The 21,365-nt window shown below is 46.3% G+C and overlaps 1 protein-coding gene across 2 annotated transcripts in view; it reads left to right on the top strand.

The window, feature by feature from the left end:
* The window catches only part of PAK6 (p21 (RAC1) activated kinase 6), an 83,907-nt gene that overhangs the window by 12,123 nt on the left and 50,419 nt on the right, over positions 1 to 21,365 (top strand). Inside the window, exon 1 of one of the 2 annotated variants that reach the window (XM_083166480.1) lies at positions 18,452 to 18,665. The exons of the other annotated variant lie outside the window; for it this stretch is intronic. The gene's annotated coding sequence lies outside the window, so the exon portion shown is untranslated. Of the gene's footprint in view, positions 1 to 18,451; positions 18,666 to 21,365 lie in introns of those variants that run through there. 2 annotated transcript variants of the gene reach the window in all.

Below are 21,365 nucleotides of genomic sequence, written 5' to 3'. Positions count from 1 at the left end.
CAGCCTGACCCTCCTTCACTGTATGTCCCCCACTCTGCCCCCTCCCTTATCTGTATGTTTCCCAGCCCATTGTGTGAGCCAGAGGAAGGAGAGGCAAAGCAGGCACTGCAAGAACAGGAGATGCTTGGGCTCCCGCTGCTGCCCTCCTCCGCTCTGCATGTTACGGGAGCAAGCTTCCCCCTTGCTGCCCCCCTCCCCAAACACTGCTGTCACTGTGAATGTGGAGTAGGGTGATATACGATTGCAGGTAGGACGCCAAACACATCTGACTGTGGCGGCCGGCACCTCCACACTCCAGACAGCAAGGTAAAGGCGCTCGCCGGGTCCCCACCTTTAGTGTCCTGTGCTGTGCTTCCCACATCTGATGCTCTGCCCGCTTCCAGCTGGAGGCTGCGGGCCGCTTGAAATGACAGCACGGGCCGCAATTGGCCCCCGGGCTTGACTTTGGACATGCCTGTTCTAGATGATCTAATGGTGTGTCCTCAGATTCTGGCACTTAGTGTCTATTTACACGAGTCACCTCCTACGGCATTTTCACACAGCAGCAGCCTGTGTTACTACTTCCTTATCTGAATAAAGCCCTAATGCCAATGGCCAATTTATGTTTAACATTGCAATTGTGGTTACCAGACCCAGGGCCGGTGTAAGGCTTCTCAGCACCCTAGGCAAAACTTCAACCTACTGCCCCCCCCCCCCCATACTGCCACCAATAACCATATTCCAACATCAATATATACTTGCCTAACATTCTGGAATCTGGAGGCCCCCAGCACCCTCCCCTTTGCCACCCACAACAGAGTACAGGAAGAGAGGGCAGCAAAATAGGGAAGTATGCCTCAAGAGGAAGTATGGAGGTGAGGTCGTAGAGGTTCCACAGCATTAAGTACAACAAGGATCCTCACAGACATCCTTGATTTTTTGATAAGCAGACTTGGTGACGACCCCCTAGATCCCGGCGCCCTAGGCAGCTGCCTAAAGCTGCCTAGTGGTAGAGCCGGCCCTGGGACCAGACCGACCGTATAAACACAGATGCAGTTCTACAAAATCACACACATGCAACATGCTTCAGAACTCATTGCTGCGCAGTCTGTTGTGCAGATGTATATGGCTGACTGATACCAGAGGCGTACCTAGCTATTTGTGGTGGGCCCCATAGCAAAACTTTGTAAGGGCCCCCTATTTAGCATTTGATGGTGATAAATGTATGCAACATATTACTTGGGCCCCATAGCAGCTTCACCCCTTGCACCTATGGTAGTTACACCCTTGCATGATACCCATTTGTATATCCTAATTCATACTTTCCTACTTTTGAAAACTAGTTTCAGGGAGATTATAGTTGGTAATAGAATTTTGCAACGCGCCCCACTGAGGGGGCATGTCATGCTCCTCCCAAAGGGCGTGTCTAGTTCCATATATGGAGAGATTGTAAAAAGAGATTGTGAACGTGGCACCTAGAAGCGTGGCTGTGTACTGCTACATCTGAGGGGAATCTTTTAATATGAATTATATCCAAATGTAGATGAGCCCCAAAGCAGTTAGTAAGAGCCACTATACTTGGTAAAGTGCTGGGAAATGGCGCTGAGGATTCAATGTAAATGTATCTATTTCTCGTTCCTTTTTTCCCCCAAAATGTAACAGTGTAATGTGGGCTAGGGGACATGAGGGAGATTGCTAGACTAATCAGGGAGAGAGGGAGATTGCTGCTATGTCAGAGAGTCTCCTGCAGAATGCAGGAGGGGAGGCAACTATGGTGTAACAGTGTAATGTGGGCTAGGTGACATGAGGGAGATTGCTGAACTAATGAGGGAGAGAAGGAGATTGCTTTTATTTCAGGGAGTCTCCTGCAGAATGCAGGAGGGGAGGCAGCTATGTCCTAATTGTTGTCATCAGGTCTATTTTTATGAATTTTGTCAGATGGAAAACAGATAAGATTCCCTTTACCTTTAAGAAGACATGCTTAGCGATTTCTCACCTGGAGGGTATAAGGTTATGTCAGCCATCTCACATACTGTACAAGCTGCAGCTTGCAGACAAGTTCAGCAAACTACAGGCTACACTTCCTAACAGCCTGTGAACCAGCCGAGACCTTCTTTCCAGGTAAGGATAATTAGAGGGGCAATTGTCACCCAGGTAAAGGACACAGCTTGTGTATCTGTCTAAGATTAGGACAGGGAATTCTTAGCTAGTCCTCTGTGTGTCAAAGGCAAGAAAGGTTGTGGCTCAAAGTCCAACACTGTTTTATTTCCGGGAACTGTGATTGGTGTGTACCCAAAAATGCTCACATAACGATCCAGGTTGAATTAGCCCTTTCCTCTTTACCAACTGTGGATAAAGATCAACAAATTACAGAAGGTTGGGGACTTAAGTACATGGTTGTTTTTCCTCTTCTTGTTCAAATGTATTGTATTGTATTAATTTCAGTTGTCAGGACACTTTCTCTGACAAGACCCCTGTCCCTGTGATCAGCAGAAATAAAATGATTGCATTTGCCAGAGGTTCTTGAACTCGATCCTAAAAGCACAATAACAGTTTTTAAGGATATCCATGCTTGAGCACAGGTTTTAAAATTGACTGAAGAACTAATTTAGTTATCTGTGCTCTAGCATGGGTATTCTTAAAGCCTGGACTGTTAAGGTGCATCCACACTATACAATTTACTTGGTAATGATATTGGCGGCGGCACCCCCAGGCGAACGATATAATGTAGTGCATGCAACTGCTGTGCTAAAATATGCTAATTCAGTGACGTCACCCAGATCCCCGCTGAACATCTTATTTGGACTATTCAAAGTACTACGTTTTCTCTGAAACTAAAGGTCCAGCGCTGGGGTATATCTTCAGATTTTTTAAATACATTTTTGCTGTTTTAGATTTTAAGTTTAACTATTGTTTAATGTTTATATGATTCAGCAGCAGCAGGGCAGAGTTTAGCGCTCAAGTTTGCTTTGTTCGGGTCACCCTCCCGGCCCCCCGGGAAGGTCGGCATTCCCCCCCCCTTTTGCCTGCCAGCCCCTGCACCCCCCTTCCTTACCGCACTAATTACCGGTTTTCCACAGGTCCGTGTCAAGGGCATACTTGCCTACTTTTGAAAACTAGTTTCAGGGAGATTATAGTTGGTAGCAGAATTTTGCAAAGCACCCTATTGAGGGGGTGTGTCATGCTCCTCCCAAAGGGCGTGTCTAGTTCCATATATGGAGAGATTGTGAGAAGAGATTGTGAACGTTGCACCCAGTGGCGTAGCTACGTTTTGGGCGCCCGCCCCCCCCCCCCGCCCCGCCGAGCACCCCTACCCCGCCCCGCCGAGCACCCCTACCCCGCCGCCCATGCAAACCCCCCCTCAACCCCCCACAGCCTTACCTATCGCGCTGGTCCCGGCGGCTCCGTTCTTCTGCTGAGGACCACCAGAAAATGGCCGCCCCCATACAGCAGACAGTTTCAGAGAACTGTGTGCTATATGGGGGCGGCCATTTTGTGGTGGTCCTCAGCAGAAGAACGGAGCCACCGGGACCAGCGCGATAGGTAAGTCTGCGGGGGATTGAGGGGGGGTTTAACTATAGCACCGCAGCCCCCGGCGCCCCCACATGCACAGCACCCCCCCGCGGTGGCGGGGGCTGCGGTGCTATAGTTACGCCGCTGGTTGCACCTAGAAGCGTGGGTGTGTACTGCTACATCTGAGAGGAATCCTTTAAAATCAGTTAGATCCAAATGTAGATGAGCCGCAAAGCAGTTAGTAAGAGATACTATACTTGGTAAAGTGCTGGGAAATGGTGCTGATGATTCAATGTAAATGTATCTGTCTCTCATTCCTTTTTTTTCTCCAAATATGTAACAGTGTAATGTGGGCTAGGTGACATGAGGGAGATTGCTAGACTAATGAGGGAGGGAGGGAGATTGCTGCTATTTCAGGGAGTCTCCTGCAGAATGCAGGAGGGTAGGCAAGTATGGTCAAGGGGCGGGACTAAAATGACGCAAAGCGCGCCATTTTAGCCCCGCACCCTATTCGCTGACCCGTGAATTGCGGCGTTTGCCTGTATTGGGGGCAGGGCTTTCGGTCATCAGTCCCGTCCCCGCCCCCTGACCTGAAGATCCGGCTGCCCTCTCCGGACATCTCCCGGAGAGGCTATCCGAAAAGTCGGCAAGCGTGCTGCATTTTCCCTGACACTCCCAGAAAACTGCTGTTTACCACCCACAAACACCTGCTTTCTGTCAATCCCCTCGCGCACGGACAGCGATAAAAAGACGCCGGATGTTATTGCCTTGTGCATGCTCTCTATGATCCTTATGCAAGTGCAGTCTATCGATAATCGCCCGGCCTCAAATTCGCGGCATGTGATCAGGTCTGAATACCCCCCCTCCCCCAATCCTGAACGAATGATTTACAGGTTTATCACATGTTCATCTGCTATCTTACACAGAATGTCCAGACAGCAATGAAGTTCTCCTGATTTCCACAAAGATAATATATCCTTTGTGTACATATAGGAGATAAGAGTGTATACCTTGTACTTATATTCTATACAGTGTGTTCTATTCACTACAGCACATGACAATAATTATTATACCAGTCACTGTAAGCGATTAACACTTCGCATTTGTTATCATGGTGGTTTTATCAATCCGGACCTCTTATGTGCAGCTTTTCTCCCTCTCACCAGTAATATTTGAGGGGTGTGCAGGCAAAGAGTATAATGTAATGGGGCCTCCACACGTAGCGATTCCAGGCTATTTTCTGAGCTATTTTACTTAATTTAACTACATCGCTCCGAAAATGCCAATACATCGCTGTGTGTGCAGGGGCCATAGCAACAGTGATACGTGGCCCCGTATGTTGCTATCGCCCGGCAATTAATAGCGAGCATGCCGGATAAATCTATAAACACCGGTGTCGGGGCCGCTGTTCTCGTCGGAAAACACTGGCCCTGACAGATCGCTCAGCACACAGCGCTGCGCAGTATCGTTCATCTCCCCATGTGTAGGCCCCATAACAGCATCTCGTTAGTATTACTTACGTTTCTGCTGCTTTATAAATAGGGCCGATACAGACAGCAGGTTACAGGTGAGCAGTAACCAAGGAAAAGAGAAGGGCTGTAGGGAATAGGCGCTGTCAATTTAGCAATGCAGAGGGAGGAAACCGGGGGTGTGGCCTGATGACTCAACATCCTGTGAGGCCATGCCCCCTTTCCATAGACCACACCCCCTTTTTAGGTGCGCGGCACCCAATTACCGAGACACAGATGTTGGGAGGTATGAACATGGGATTATCATTACTTCATTATATGATAGACCCCTAAATCACCATAGTTATATACAGGCTGTAGTAATGTACTGGTTTAGCCTTAGAACTAAAATCCTATTTTTATAATATATATATATATATATATAATATTATTATAAATTATATTTTGAAATGAGTTGTACGATGACTCTTGTCCCAGAAATCCTTGTGCCAATGGCTGTGTCTGCGATTTGTGCTGAGTGCATACACATATTGTTCAAATGTGCGGTACGCCAATGTAAGTGACACAAGGTGGCCATACACTAGTGCAATCTGGGCCCTTCTCATCTGATTCCGACACATTGTGCTTAGAGATCGGATGAAAAGTGTCAAATCGCATCTGTTTTAACTTAGATTCTGATCAAATGCACATGTAGTGGATAACGGGTACAGTACGTGGTCACTGATCTCAAACATTGCTTTGCCAGTTGCACATGGCTTTGTAAACAGAACACATCACTAAAACCTAAAGTGAAATGTTAGGTTAAGCCCCATACACACTAGAGAATATTGTGCAAAATATCACTCAGACAGGTGCTTCTGCGGGATCTCTTTCACAATATTGTCTATTGCAGCCATGTCCAAACTGTGGCCCTCCAGCTGTTGTGAAACTACACATCCCAGCATGCCTTGCAGTAGTTTTAGCATTCCCTAATAGCAAAACTTGTAGTTTCACAACACCTGTAGCGCCATAGTTTGGACATGCCTGTGTGCAGGGGCGGATCCAGGATAAAATGACAGGGGGGGCACCATGATAAAAGAGGGTTTGGGTGGGGGAGGGGCGGTGTTAGTGGCGCCAGTGTACATGCTAAGAGAGAGCTGCAGGAGAGGGTGGGAATGGGATTAAAAATAGGCCCTGGCATTTAAAGTATGCAGGCCCACCATGGTGACAAAAGTGAAGGATGTAGTTGTGTGCACGCCAAAGGCACGCTCCGGAAAAGGCAGTGTGGCCACTCAACAGGGGGTGTGTCCTTGAGTGTAGTGTACCACACCATATACAACTTCTACACATTATGCAACAATATACTAGACCCCATTATACTTTCCCCTTACAGATGATGCCAAATGGATTGAGCCAAAATTCACATAATGCCAAATGGATTGAGCCAAAATTCACATAATACCACAGGGATTGAGCCAAATTCATAAAATGCCATACGGATTGAGCCAAAATTCACATAGTGCCACATGGATTGAGCCAAAATTCCCATAATGCCACACGGATTGAGCCAAAATTCACATAATACCACATGGATTGTGTCAAAAATTCACATAATGCCACATGGATTGAGCCAAATTCATAAAATGCCATACGGATTGAGCCAAAATTCACATAGTGCCACATGGATTGAGCCAAAATTCCCATAATGCCACACGGATTGAGCCAAAATTCACATAATACCACATGGATTGTGTCAAAAATTCACATAATGCCACATGGATTGAGCCAAATTCATAAAATGCCATACGGATTGAGCCAAAATTCACATAGTGCCACATGGATTGAGCCAAAATTCACATAGTGCCACATGGATTGAGCCAAAATTCCCATAATGCCACACGGATTGAGCCAAAATTCACATAATGCCACACGGATTGAGACAAAATTCACATAATGCCACATGGATTGAGACAGAATTCACATAATGCCACACAGATTAAGCCAAAATTCACAATACGCTTCATAAACAGGGACATTGTCCACCAAAGGCGCGCATTAAACATTTACACCATAATGTCTATTACACGTTACATGCCATTATGTCCATTATGTATTATGCCAAACACCATAATGCCTATTAAAAATTATGCTACATAAGTGCTGCTTATCTACATGCTCATTGCCAAGGGTTCCATGCTCATTGCCAGAGGTTCCATGCTCGTTGCCATGTGGGATTACATGCTCATTGCCAAGGGGAATACATGCTCGCGGTAAATGGGGGACAGCCGCTGCCAGGCAGAAGTGATAGCCACTGACAGTGGCAGAGCCTGGCTGTATTCAGAGCACTGCAGGTCCCAGCTATTTGAAATAATACCCCTTTCACACCAGAAAATGCATTCCCAGGTTGGCCCCTTTTACACCATCCTAGTCCCTGCATTTAACCGGCTATATATTCGGAACCAACTGGCCCATTTACATGAGACAAGTATCATATTGAAGAACTTTTGAGTGGGCTTTGAATGATTTTGGTCCAGTGAAACTGGAACGTTTGGCTCCAGAGTAATCTGCCCTCAAAGAACATGAACAGCCATGAAATTACATTTCAAAAATAAAAAAATCGGTTTACATGCAATATCTCTGGAACAGATTGACTGATTTAGACCAGCCTGGTATCATATTGAAGGCCCAGCGATTTGGAATTGAATGAAATCAACCACAAGCTTCTATGATGCCACTTGGGGAACTGGCAGCCATCGGAACGGGGTGGGGGTCGGAATTGACGGGTACCATATTATCCTATGGGGAAAAAATGTTACAGCTTTGCCAGGCGATATCTCTGGTTCCCGGGGGGCTAGAGACACGGGGGTGGGCTCGTTGGAAAGCCCGGGTCCTCAGCTACAAAATGAAATGACAGAGGGGGCACGTGCCCGGGTGCCCCCCCCCCCCTGAATCCGCCACTGCCTGTGTGTGACTCAATATCGTTAAAGATGTGTGTTTCAGCGCATCATTAACGATGATTGATGTCTGGTGAACACGCAGGTCAATTTGGCTATATAACCAAATGCCCTGCATGTTCAGCAGGTCCCGGTGACGTCACGGAACTATACAGTTTACCAACATGGTTCAGTGTGTGCTGCCCGGCCCAGGGGGTGAGCGTGGTGGTTTTTTTTTTTTAGGTAGCGCTCCCCCCAAAAAAACTCGGCCAGTGGAGAGCACTACCTTAAAAAACACCACTGAAGGGGTTAAGGTGCAATGCAGGTTTGAAAACAGAACATGTGTAATGCATAAGTGTCTGTCACTGTTTAAAAGGACAGAATGGTAAACCTACCTATAATACTGGTGTATGGCCTGGAAACCCAGGTGCACACCCCAAATACAAGGGAGAAATGAAAGTCTTAGGAGAGGAGAACAGCCACCGGAGTAATTTTGTGTCCACACAGGCCGATCCGGCGGCTGACAATATAGGGATGGCAGCATCAACTGGCAGGGAGTGAAAAAAGGAGGGGGGGGGGGGGGATTTTGCATTGAGCAGCATGGTCCTCGTTCCAATATAGTACAAATAGACTGTCTATTTCTACATTCAATTCTGATTCAGTGGGGTCATGCAATGGGATCGAATCGGGATTGGGTTCTGCAATTTTCACTATGTGCTATGTGATTTTGACTATATAGTTAATATCGATAGTGCAAATCGCACCGTGTGTACACAGCATAAGTAAAGTGTGTGTGTGTGGGGGGGGGGGGGGCAGGATGTAAAAATGGGGGTGGGGGCAAGCATTAGAGAGGGGGCGGGGCCAGCCTGAGAGGTCGCATGGCATACGCAAATACATGATACTAGTTTATATAATAATTGGCCAAGATGTGTCCCTTCTCCAACATAAACAGTGTTACAAATAGAGAGAATATAGAAAAAGGAATGCTGTTGTTTTATTCTATTCAAATAATTCAATTTAAAAAAAAATGATCAACAAAAGACAAGGAAATGATCAATAATCATCCAGCAACTGAAAATGCAATCTCAGCATAGTCATGAAGGTTGGATGGATCATTCATGCAATTTAAAGTACTTTGCTTTTTTCGATTATACGTTAGAAAGGGGGGATATATATATATCAATATATATATATATATATATATATATATACATACACACACACATACCGTATATATTTGTGTGTGTGTTGTCTTGTTCTATTGATACTCTGAAATATGATTACTGTGCAAAGTCTGTGAGTTATATTCTGTTTACCCTTGGGCAGGTGACAGTGTTGTGTGCAAACACCCGAACATACAGTCACTGAGATGCCAAAGCCTGTGAAAGTATGTAAATCAGACCACACCCGGGCTGTCTGCCACTTGCCCTTCAGTATCCAATATAGGGCCCTGATCGTACGACTGAGAATTTGCACTGCGGACAAATATCGATAGACTGCGCAGGCGTTCGGCCCGGATTTCGCATTTGCGAGGCTGTGTTGAAATCCTGATAATTGTTTCTATTCACATGCCGATAGCAAGGTAATTGACAGGAGCAGGGGTCTGGGGGTGGAAACCGGCTAAGAAAAACGCAGGCGTGCCTAGGAAAATGCTGGGAGTGTCTGGGAAACCGCTGGGAGTGTCTGGGAAATGTGTAAACGTACATATAAATTCTCACAGTGTGCACATTAATTCACAATTCAGGATTTCACTCTAGCGAGACGGCGTCTTAACTGAACGCTAAGTACTGAATCGGCCCCTTAGTCTCACACACACAGGTGGACCGATACAGGAGATATGAGCCTCTAGAATTCTTCCCGCATCCCTGAGATCTGCTATATAAGAGACCGTACTTTCATTTCAGTTGTGGTGGGATTCACATGATTACCCTACATGCATGGTAATAGCACAACTGATGTCACTTAAATCATTTTGAGGTAACATTTTTATAGGGGCTACAGTATACGACAGTGACATTGGCCATATTTCCAATATAGATGCATGTAATCAGCTAAATGTACATCTAGGGCCAAATTCAAGTAGCAATAAACTGTGGTAAAACCACTGGCCGCATATCTATAATGAATGCAAGGTGTCCGGAGCACATGGGTATCCAGGAGGGCTCCAGCCTACACAGCCTGCACCCATTTAACAATACTCATATCTCTCTCTCTTTCTCTGTCGGTCCTGGCTGCACAGCGAAAAAAAACACTGAAAACATGGCTGCTGCACCCATTTTCTGGTGGCTTGCACATGTGCAATAGAGGTGTCCTCGGGAACTGGGCACAGGTGCCATTTTCCTGGAGACCTGTGTATGGTCTATAAACTCCTGCACAAAGTTAGAGTTTACTGCACTGCTGCAGAGGGCTCAATCGGAACCTGTACACGGATCCCCCCCCCCCCCCCCCTCTTTTAATATAAAAGAAGATAGGACATTGATCTATGTTCTAGTTTTGGAGAGAGATAAAATGGAGAAAGGTTCAGGTGGGGGTTAGGGTTGGGCTGTGGGGACAGAGGGTTAGGGTTAGGCTGCTACAGGCTAGGGTACGGGGGCCAGTCATCCATACAGTATGTTTCCCTACTGATGTCCATGCAATTGATTGTTGCCAGGCAATACTGTGTTCACCTATTCCTAATTACTGAGGTAAACTTCCCTCAGAGCAGACAGATTTATCATACTGTAGTTTAGATTTCACGCTGAACGATTTCCTTTGGCTGCATGATGGAAATGGACATTTTCTCACAGATTTTCTGAGATTTTGGGATTAGTTACAAGATGGTGAGTCACGGAGAACGGGTAAAACGAGTCTACACAGAATCCAAGATCCTTCTTGTTTCATTTTTGATGCAAGCAGGCCCTTATTCTGATTCGCGCGGTACGGCCCGCGTGCGGCCGTACCGCCGATGTTTTCCGTCTGCACATGCGCAGAGGTCAATCTGCGCATGTGCAGGCGAATTCGCCGCACATAACGTTACTACGCCGCAAAGGGGGCGTATAGGGGAGTGAGGGGCTTCATGCCCTCATTTCCCTATGTATACGCCCCGCGTTTCATGGGCGTTCCCATGCAAACGCGGGGCGTACGCATGCTAATGAGGGCATGACGCAACTCATGGGGGCGGAAAGCTGACGTCGCCGGATGTCAGCTTTCAGCCCCCATACAAGCTACCACACGGACGATTGTCCGTGTGGTCTCAGCTTGCGGGAGCTGCCGCGGCGTGCGGACCTGCCTTCGATGGTCGACGACCATCGAATGCAGGGGGCAGCTCCCACCATGGTGGAGGCGTAGCCTCCACCATTTTTATGCGGATCGCCAGCCGTCCGTGTACGGACGGCCGTGGCGATCCGTAGGGTGGGCGGGGATTCGTCTGGTGCGGTCGGAGCCGCATATGCGGCTCGACCGCACCAACCAGAATAAGGGCCTGTATGAGGAGTCAGCAATTCATCCACCAGTCACCAAACTGGGTCATCCACATCTATTGTTATAACTGAATTCCATAGTGTTCGAGTGAGACACGGGATTTGATGACACAGCGCTAGAAGATCCTGCAGGATGTGTCACATGGGACCTGTAGTCTCAGGAGATTATTAATGTACTATATAAAGGTGCAAACGGATAGGCACCAGCAGAAGTCACGTTACTTGTGCGTTTTCATACCTGCTGCAAAGGAATGTGACCTTGTGATGGGACTGAAAATTCAAAGTGTCCCCATAAAACAACAGATTTCTTATCAGTTATTATATTAATCACAACTACTACATTTCTAGATATTATTATTACCATAGGAAGTTAGTAGTAAGTGACACAAGTCATCATTATACGGTTCACTAGTCTGAAATGTACCACAGAATTTACACAGAGGTCCATATGTAGGTAGAGGTGGTAAGTGCCAAATACTCTATAACCAGCGCTATACACTAACAACAAGCCTCTGTATTGGCCAGATGCGCTAAGCTTTGAAAACTGACAAAATGGAGAGCGATAAACTACCAACCAATCAGCTCCCGTCTGTCATTTTTGAAACACAGCCTACATGACAAGTATGGGTCATAAAGTCAACAAAAGGAAGGTCGACATGCATCAAGGATGACACCTCTGAAGGTTTACATGGGGTTACGTCAACAGGGTCGTACGGTCGACATAGGGTTTTTCACTTTTTTGTCCCGAATGTCGACACAGTTGACATGGACACTGTATCGTTGCGCCCGTGTCCCCTCGCATGGCTCACTGCGCTTGCCATGCTTCGGGCCATTTTCCCTCCATGCCACCTGTCGGCACATGTCGGCTGAAATGAAAGTGAAAAACCCCATGTCTACCTTTTCCCTGTAAACCTTCCCCATGTCGACCTAATGCATGTGTCGACTTAATGATGAAACCCCATGTTGACCTTCAAAGGTGTTGACCTTGGTGGATGTCGACCTCTAGTGGTCATCCCAATGTATGTCGACCTTCCTCTTGTCGACCTAATGACCGTATACCTACAAGACTGTTAGGAGCTGATTGGCTGTTACTTAATCACGCTCGTTTATCTATTTTCAAGGCTTAGTACACCTCGTTTTATGTATGAAAGCAGTTAACACAAAAATAATATTCCTCTACATTATCTGCAAACTTCTAATGATTTAATCATATTCTATATATATATATATATATATATATTCATCTTATTCTATAGACACAGAAAATCATCCAAATGTATATATTTTTTTTTTTTCACATATTATCGTTTGATTGGGGAGTGCCAGACCGTTCTAGGGAAATTACTAACGATATAGTGGATAGATGGACTATATTGTCTTCTAACAGTGTAATGTGGGCTAGGTGACATGAGGGAGATCGCTAGACTAATGAGGGAGAGAGGGAGATTGCTGCTATGTCAGGGAGTCTCCTGCAGAATGCAGGAGGGGAGGTAACTATGATGGAACAGTGTAATGTGGGCTAGGTGACATGAGGGAGATTGCTAGACTAATGAGGGAGAGAGGGAGATTGCTGCTATTTCAGGGAGTCTCCTGCAGAATGCAGGAGGGGAGGTAACTATGATGTAACAGTGTAATGTGGGCTAGGTGACATGAGGGAGATTGCTAGACTAATGAGGGAGAGAGGGAGATTGCTGCTATGTCAGTGAGTCTCCTGCAGAATGCAGGAGGGGAGGTAACTATGATGTAACAGTGTAATGTGGACTAGGTGACATGAGGGAGATCGCTAGACTAATGAGGGAGAGAGGGAGATTGCTGCTATGTCAGGGAGTCTCCTGCAGAATGCAGGAGGGGAGGTAACTATGATGGAACAGTGTAATGTGGGCTAGGTGACATGAGGGAGATTGCTAGACTAATGAGGGAGAGAGGGAGATTGCTGCTATTTCAGGGAGTCTCCTGCAGAATGCAGGAGGGGAGGTAACTATGATGTAACAGTGTAATGTGGGCTAGGTGACATGAGGGAGATTGCTAGACTAATGAGGGAGAGAGGGAGATTGCTGCTATGTCCGGGAGTCTCCTGCAGAATGCAGGAGGGGAGGTAACTATGATGTAACAGTGTAATGTGGGCTAGGTGACATGAGGGAGATCGCTAGACTAATGAGGGAGAGAGGGAGATTGCTGCTATGTCAGGGAGTCTCCTGCAGAATGCAGGAGGGGAGGTAACTATGCTTATATGTTCCCATCTTTAGAGAAGTTCATTGGCTTGCATGCATCCTCCTGCACCTTTTACTACCGTATATACAAATACCTTGCAAATTTGGCCCATAAGTAGCAAAGACAAGCAATGCTAGAGGCAAAAAGGGGGTGGGGCCTACCACAGCGACTCTCCTTTTTTGTCATTTTGGAGGTGTGTCCAGCACTCTCTGAGCAGCTGCACAGCACCCTTCTCCCCTCCCTGCACTGATAGATGCTGTTTGCAGGGGAGGAATGCATACAGTCCAGGTTTTAAGGCAAACCAAGGTTGAGCACCAATGGTTTAATCATATTGACTTGAGTACTGATTAATTCTGCTGTGGTCAAGCATGAATATCAGTAAAACCTGGACTGTTGGGGTGTCTTGAAGACCAAGTTTGGGAGCCTCTGCTTCATGCAGTGCTATATTACTTGTAAAGTTTTAAACAATCATGTATATTGTCATTACTTTGAGATGTGACATGTTCTATGCACTGGAAACAGTTATAACCAGTGAATAGACGTGTGCCTTATATTAAGGCAACAAAGACAAATTTCTGCTATAAAAAGTACAGAGGCAGTGGCAAAAACATATTAAAATTGAATAAGTGGTCAGGAAAAGGTTAAACATGTCATAATAAATAAATACACAAACCAGTACTGCACTTTCTAAGCTCACAATCTCCCACATCATGGTAAGGCTCCTGTCTCTTCCTCCTGGCAGCTGCTCTCTGGTCCATTGCAATGTTTGAATGTGGTAGAAGAAGCTGGTACACTGGGCATGTACAGCCGCTCCGCTCTGTCCCTTACACTGCATGATGTGGTGGCAGCTCTATTGATCATATTATATACCAGTGCTATTGTCATAATTTAAGGCACTTGCCAAGGGGAGGGGGGTTTCCGAGCAACCAGAACCCCCCCCCCTGCGTTTGCCTATGAGATGGAATCTCAATGTGTCCTAATGTTTGGATGTTAATGAATGGCACATAGATAGGGTTTTATTATTAAAGGCTAAAACCACATCTTCCTCAATTGTTTTGGGAATTTAAGACATTCCTAACCCTGGAGATCCAGAACTATCTCATCCATTAAGCAAACTAATGCTGTCTCCATTGTTCTCAATATTCACCTGAAGTAAAGGTGCATACACCCGGTGCAATTTGAGCTTTTGATTTTGAATGTATAGTGAAAATCAGAAGAAATAATAGCACAAAGCGCACAGCATGTGAGCTTGCGATGCCGATGCACGCCCCTATGGGATCAGCATCGCAATAATAAATAGACTGTGCAGGCAAGCCAATTTTGACTACATTGTATATAGTGTAGTGTTCTATGTAACATACCCTCCCAACCTTCTGGAAAACAGAAGCGTCTCAGCCTCGTGTGTCCACGAAAAGGGGCATGACCTCAGGGAAAGGGGTGTGGCTTTATAGAATGTCCAAGTGTGAAGCCACACCCCATTTTTGCCACTGTGGGAGTATGGGCAGCGCTGTGTGAGCGCTGTCCCCTCTGCTTAATAGATGCTGTGCTTATTTGCACAGCGCCTATTTACCCCTGCTCTGATGGGGGGGACTTTCTACTGCCCTACAACCACCACGGAACACTGCTAGCCGTGAGTGTGTTGTGGGAGCATCCCCAAATAATGGGACGGTCACACAAAATTCAGGACAGTTGGGACGTATGGTATAGTCAAAATCTTAAGTAAATAAGTCAATAATGTATGGTTTTATGCTATGGTGTCACATTTATACCCCGTTATCACTGCAGGCAAATTACCGGGTCTAGCATGCTGACCCGGTAATTTGCTCTTTAACACAGGTTTTTTTGCAGTGTGAACGGTCTGCATACCCGGATCTCATACACGGGTAAAACCCTTCTCTTTATCCGTGTTTGAGATCCGGGTATGCAGACACTGGTTGACCTGTTCACTTCACACTGCAAAAAAAACAGTGTTAAAAGGCAAATTACCGGGTAGAACTGCTTCAACCAGGAATTTGCCTTGCAGTGAGAACAGGGGTCCGTCGCTGCTGCTCCCGGCATTTAAATGCCCAGCAAATGCTGTGTTGTTCCTACACGCAGTGTGAACACGTCGTTTGAAGCTTAGTGCATCTGGCCCAAAATCTCTATATATAGGTACAATACTTGGGTACTTGTTTCCTATCTGGGCGCCCGCTACGTTAATTGTGCACCATGCTATTCTCCGTATAAAAATCGGATCGCATCGGATACCACAAATGCACATACACGATATTGAACGATGCGATGCGATCCGATTTCGTTCCCGCTTTTATGGTTGGCCCATAGGATATATAGGAAACCCCCCCTGATGGTTTAAAATGCGCCTCCATCAGTGGCGTAGCTACAGGGTTCGCAGCGGTCGCACCTGCGACCTGGCCCCTGAGCCAGGGGGGCCCAACCCCCGCCACTGTCCGGCAGAGGCGTAGGGCCCTGTGTGCCGTACGCCTTAACTCCGCTCTGAGCCTGGGGAGAGCAGCGGCAGAAGTTAGTGGACCTGCTGCCGCTCTGTGCACCTCATGTTCCTCCTGGCTCCCGGGCGCTCTGTGTGCTGTCTGGAGTGGAACAAGAACCAGGCAGGACCCCGGAGGCAGCTGATCCCCTGTCCCACTGTCACTGCCGCTCAGTATAGCATCGGAGCGGGTCCCGACAGGAGGCAGCCCCCCTATAGATGCACTGATCCCGGCAGGCTGATGATCCCCACTGCAGCGCTGAACAAGAACCAGGCAGGACCCCGGAGGCAGCTGATCCCCTGTCCCACTGTCACTGCCGCTCAGTATAGCATCGGAGCGGTCCCGACAGGAGGCAGCCCCCCTATAGATGCGCAGGGAGAAGCGGGCGCAGGACCCTGGAGGCAGCTGATCCGGCGGCCACCTACTCCCCAGGACCCCGGAGGCAGCTGGTCACATCCCCCTACAGCTACTCGGTGACCTGGCTGCCCTGTGAAGATCCAGGACCCCGGAGGCAGCTGGTATCTATCCCCCACAGCAGCGGTGATCTGGCTGCCAACAATCACCAGGAGCCAGACAGGAGACATCCTCTCCCTCCGTACAGGTTACTGACACTGCAGATTTGTTTTTTACATGTGTGTGTGTATGTATGTGTGTGTGTGTGTGTGTATGTATAGGTATATTTATGTATGTACATGGATGGTTATGTATGTATAGGGATATTTATGTATGTATAGTTATATGTATGTACATGGATGTATATGTATGTATAGGTATATTTATGTATGTATAGTTATATGTATGTACAATACATGGATGTATATGTATGTATAGGGATATTTATGTATGTATAGTTATATGTATGTACAGTACATGGATGTATATGTATGTATAGGGATATTTATGTATGTATAGTTATATGTATGTACATGGATGTATATATAGGGATATTTATGTATATGTATGTACATGGTATAGGTATGTATGTATTGTATATATATACAGTATATGTATTGTATATGTATTGTGTATATATATACAGAATTGATTTACAGGTATGAGGAATCAGCCATATTTTGAAGCGAAATACATATGGGAGATTACAAATAGAGTATTAAAATATAAACAGACAGAGATTTTAATTTTGTTGTATGTAGGGGGGCCCCAAGCTGACCTTTCGCACCAGGGCCCATGAACCCTTAGCTACGCCCCTGGCCTCCATTGTTAACGCCACCCCAGTATTGACGTCAACCCGAAGCGTGGCGAGCGGCGGCGGTACGCGTCCTCCGACTTTTTCATACCCCCACTATCCACGTCGGCGTGGAGTTGAGAATAGAAAGTGTGGCGAGCGCAGCGAGCCACCGAGCCCGAAGCGTGGCGAGCGCACGCGGATACTTCACAGGTATCCGTGTCCCCTCGCGGGCTTCACAGGTATCCGCGGGGCTCGCCACGCTTCGGGCTCGGTGGCTCGCTGCGCTCGCCACACTATTCTATTCTCAACTCCACGCCGACGTGGATAGTGGGGGTATGAAAAAGTCGGAGGACGCGTACCGCCGCCGCTCGCCACGCTTCGGGTTGACGTCAATACTGGGGTGGCGTTAACGCTGGAGGCGCATTTTAAACCATCAGGGGGGGGGGGGTTCCTATACAAATCGTGGGTTTGCGGGGTTATTACATTGAAATCAATGTAAAATCGGGTCTCAGGGACCATTTAACATTGATTCCAATGTAAAAATCAGGTTGATCGCGTCACCGCATGCGATACGATCCGATTTCAAATGAAATCGGATCGGATCGGATAGCATCGTATGCCATCGTACATCATCGAGTACCGAATCCGATGCGATGCGATCCGATTTCATTACGGTGCCGTACGTAGAAAACCTGGGCGCCCAGATAGGAAACAAGTACCAATACTTGATATAATAATCCAGTCAGGACCTGGCATTAGAAGGTAAGAGATTTTGCATACGGTGGGTGACATCATTCTCCAAGCCCGCCGGTTACTGGATAAATGTGATCAGACTGGTTGCACATAAAGCAAAATTCAATTTTTTTTCCTTTGTGTAATTGATCCAAAAATAAGGATCAGGGGTATTCGTACATTTTATTATCATTGATTCTCATATATTTTGGCCAGATATGAACATTTGCAAACGTCAGCTGAACATACAACTGTCATCAAATAAATCTTTTCTATTTTTACCTTGATCAAAGGAACCCGATAGCAAAGTCAAACCTGGATCCGCAGCTGATCTCTGCATTTTTCAGTTTTAAAACTAAAGATCTTAATCTGTGAGCCAACATTTTACTAATCCCATTACCCAGCAGGCTGCACAGTAAAGCAAGATCAGCCTTTTACACTGAGGAGTACAATGGTGCAGACTGCCTTGTAGCCAGTCACACTTCCTCCAAACCTCTCATACCTGTGTCAGATATGCCCCACCCTGTAATCAAACTCCCAGCAAGGTAAAAGTAAAAAAAACCACACACACACATTGTACAAACATGTCAGGTTCCCTCTCCCCTCCCAGCTCTCCCGCGCTCTCTCTCCCTCCTCTCTCCTTGCTTGTCCCAACTTTCCCTCACACTGAGTGGATTATTTCATGCCAGTGATCAGGTGCTTCTTACAGTCTCCAAGTAAGTGACCTGTTCCGTTTATAACCTGGCGGTCCTGGTATGTAGCAGGGGGGGGGGGTATTACTGAACTGTGTTTCTTGCTGAGGCTGTTATTACTGTATAGGAATCTTTGTTGGAATCATTTATGTGGTTCTTTGCAGGTCTGCACTCCTGGGATTAGAGGCAGGTAGAGGCTAGTGGGGGCATTTACTATCTGTGTCACAGGCGAGATCTTCCCTGCAGCCTTTCTGCCCTGCACAGGTGGGAGATGTGACGCAAAGACAGTTACTTGGTTGTTGAATGCTTCTGAGATTCATATACCTGAATGTTCATAAGATCGAATACAGGTTGGGTTTCCAATATCCGAAATGATTGGGACCTTTGGGATTTTTTGGTAATTTGGAATATTTGCATTCCATAATGAGAGATTGTGGGGATGGGACTGTTTTCATATACGCTTTATAAACAAAGGGGGTGGAAATTCATTTGACCCCCTAAATTAATTTAGAACCAAAGTAGACTTTATCTGCAGATCCAAGAGTGAGAACACGTAGTTCCGTGATATTTTTGCAGACACAAAAAAAAAAATCACAGAATATTTTGGAATTGCAGATATGGGAAACTCTGACTGTATTTAAAAAAAAAAAAAAAAAGTTCAATAAATGGGATATGGTCGCTAGGTCGACATTTATTAGGTTGACTGAAGGTCTACATGGCTAAGGTCGACACAAGCATTAGGGTGACAATTTGAAGGTCAACAATCAAAAAGTCTACATGTGTTTTTCACTTTTTTTTTTTAAGCCGACTTGTGCCGACATGCGGTATTTCATACCCTACCATCCACTATGGTGTGGAGGGAGAATATATATAGTGCGCCTGAAGATTGGCGAGCGCAGCGGTACACCGATACGGTGTCCATATCCACTTATGTCAAAATATGTGACAATTTAAAAAAAAAATGTAAAAATCGCGTTGCCCCTTTGACTGTCGACCTAATGCTTGTGTCAGCATTCTGGCGCTGTTTACCTTAGCCACATCAACCTATTTTGTGTGTTAACATAAGCCCTGTCAACCTTTAGTGGTTGACAGATTGTATGTCGACATTCACAGCGTCGACACTATTACCCATACCCCTATAAATCTATACAATTCAAAAAGAATCTAGCTCTCTTGAAGTGATAATTAATGCTATTGTTTAACGATAAAATCTAATTGCAGTCACTTTAGGGCATTTGTACAAGAAACCGTTGATTATTATGGTGATGACTGTGCGGGACCTGATCCATAACCACAACAGCCGCAATGTAGATATACCTGATAATGTAGGCACATTCCCTAAAACTGGTCAGTGGACTTATACCTGTATTTAAGGCAGGTAAATGTGAGATATACTCATTTGTATACTTGAGTTGCGGTCGCAATGTGTCCATCCACTAATATTAACTTGACAGTAGCGGTACCCGGCCTTCCTTTCTGGTTAGCAGAGGGCAGCATACTGGGTGATGTAGGGAAGTTGGCAGAAATGAGTGGCATGAAATAGAAGGTTGGTGATGTCCGGTCTACATGACATTTGCTTCCCTGGCATCACCTGTCTGAGTACCAAGATTGTAATGCGGTGACCAAATCCTTAGCTGTCCTTGTATAAATGCTAATTATCTACGTAGTTTATGTCTCACGCTTGTGGTTGGGTTGAGTTGCATTGAAAAATATTTTTAAATATGCACTATTACTATAGTCCAGAGATTGTATAGTGCAGAGGGGAGGGGTTAAAGTGTGTGTTTGTGTGTTGGGGGGAATATGTGGTGGAACGGAGTACCACCACCTGTAATGGTTTCACCTCTACATCCCTGCACAGTAACCTCCTCTACCATCACCTCTACATCCCTGCACAGTAACCACCTCTACATCTCTGCACAGTAACCTCCTCTACCATCACCTCTACATCCTCTACAACCCTGCACAGTAACCTCCTCTACCATCAACTCTACCACCTCTACCATCAACTCTACCACCTCTACATCCCTGCACAGTAACCTCTACCATCACCTCTACCACCTCTACATCCCTGCACAGTAACCTCCTCTACCATCACCTCTACCACCTCTACATCCCTGCACAGTAACCTCCTCTACCATCAACTCTACCACCTCTACATCCCTGCACCGTAACCTCCTCTACCATCACCTCTACATCCCTGCACAGTAACCTCCTCTACCATCACATCTACCACCTCTACATCCCTGCACAGTAACCTCCTCTACCATCAACTCTACCACCTCTACATCCCTGCACAGTAACCTCCTCTACCATCAACTCTACCACCTCTACATCCCTGCACAGTAACCTCTACCACCTCTACATCCCTGCATAGTAACCACCTCTACATCCTCTACATCTCTGCACAGTAACCTACTCTACCATCAACTCTACATCCCTGCACAGTAACCACCTCTACATCTCTGCACAGTAACCTCCTCTACCATCAACTCTACATCCCTGCACAGTAACCACCTCTACATCTCTGTACAGTAACCTCCTCTACCATCAACTCTACCACCTCTACATCCCTGCACAGTAACCTCTATATCCCTGCACAGTAACCTCTATCACCTCTACATCCCTGCACAGTAACCACCTCTACATCTCTGTACAGTAACCTCCTCTACCATCACCTCTACCACCTCTACAACCCTGCACAGTAACCTCCTCTACCATCACCTC

The sequence above is a fragment of the Crinia signifera genome, chromosome 12, assembly GCF_055691185.1.
Source record: "Crinia signifera chromosome 12, ASM5569118v1, whole genome shotgun sequence".
NCBI classification, from domain to species: domain Eukaryota; kingdom Metazoa; phylum Chordata; class Amphibia; order Anura; family Myobatrachidae; genus Crinia; species Crinia signifera.
The sequence above is the reverse complement of the archived record's forward strand: the minus strand, read 5'-3'. Positions and strand labels throughout refer to the sequence as shown.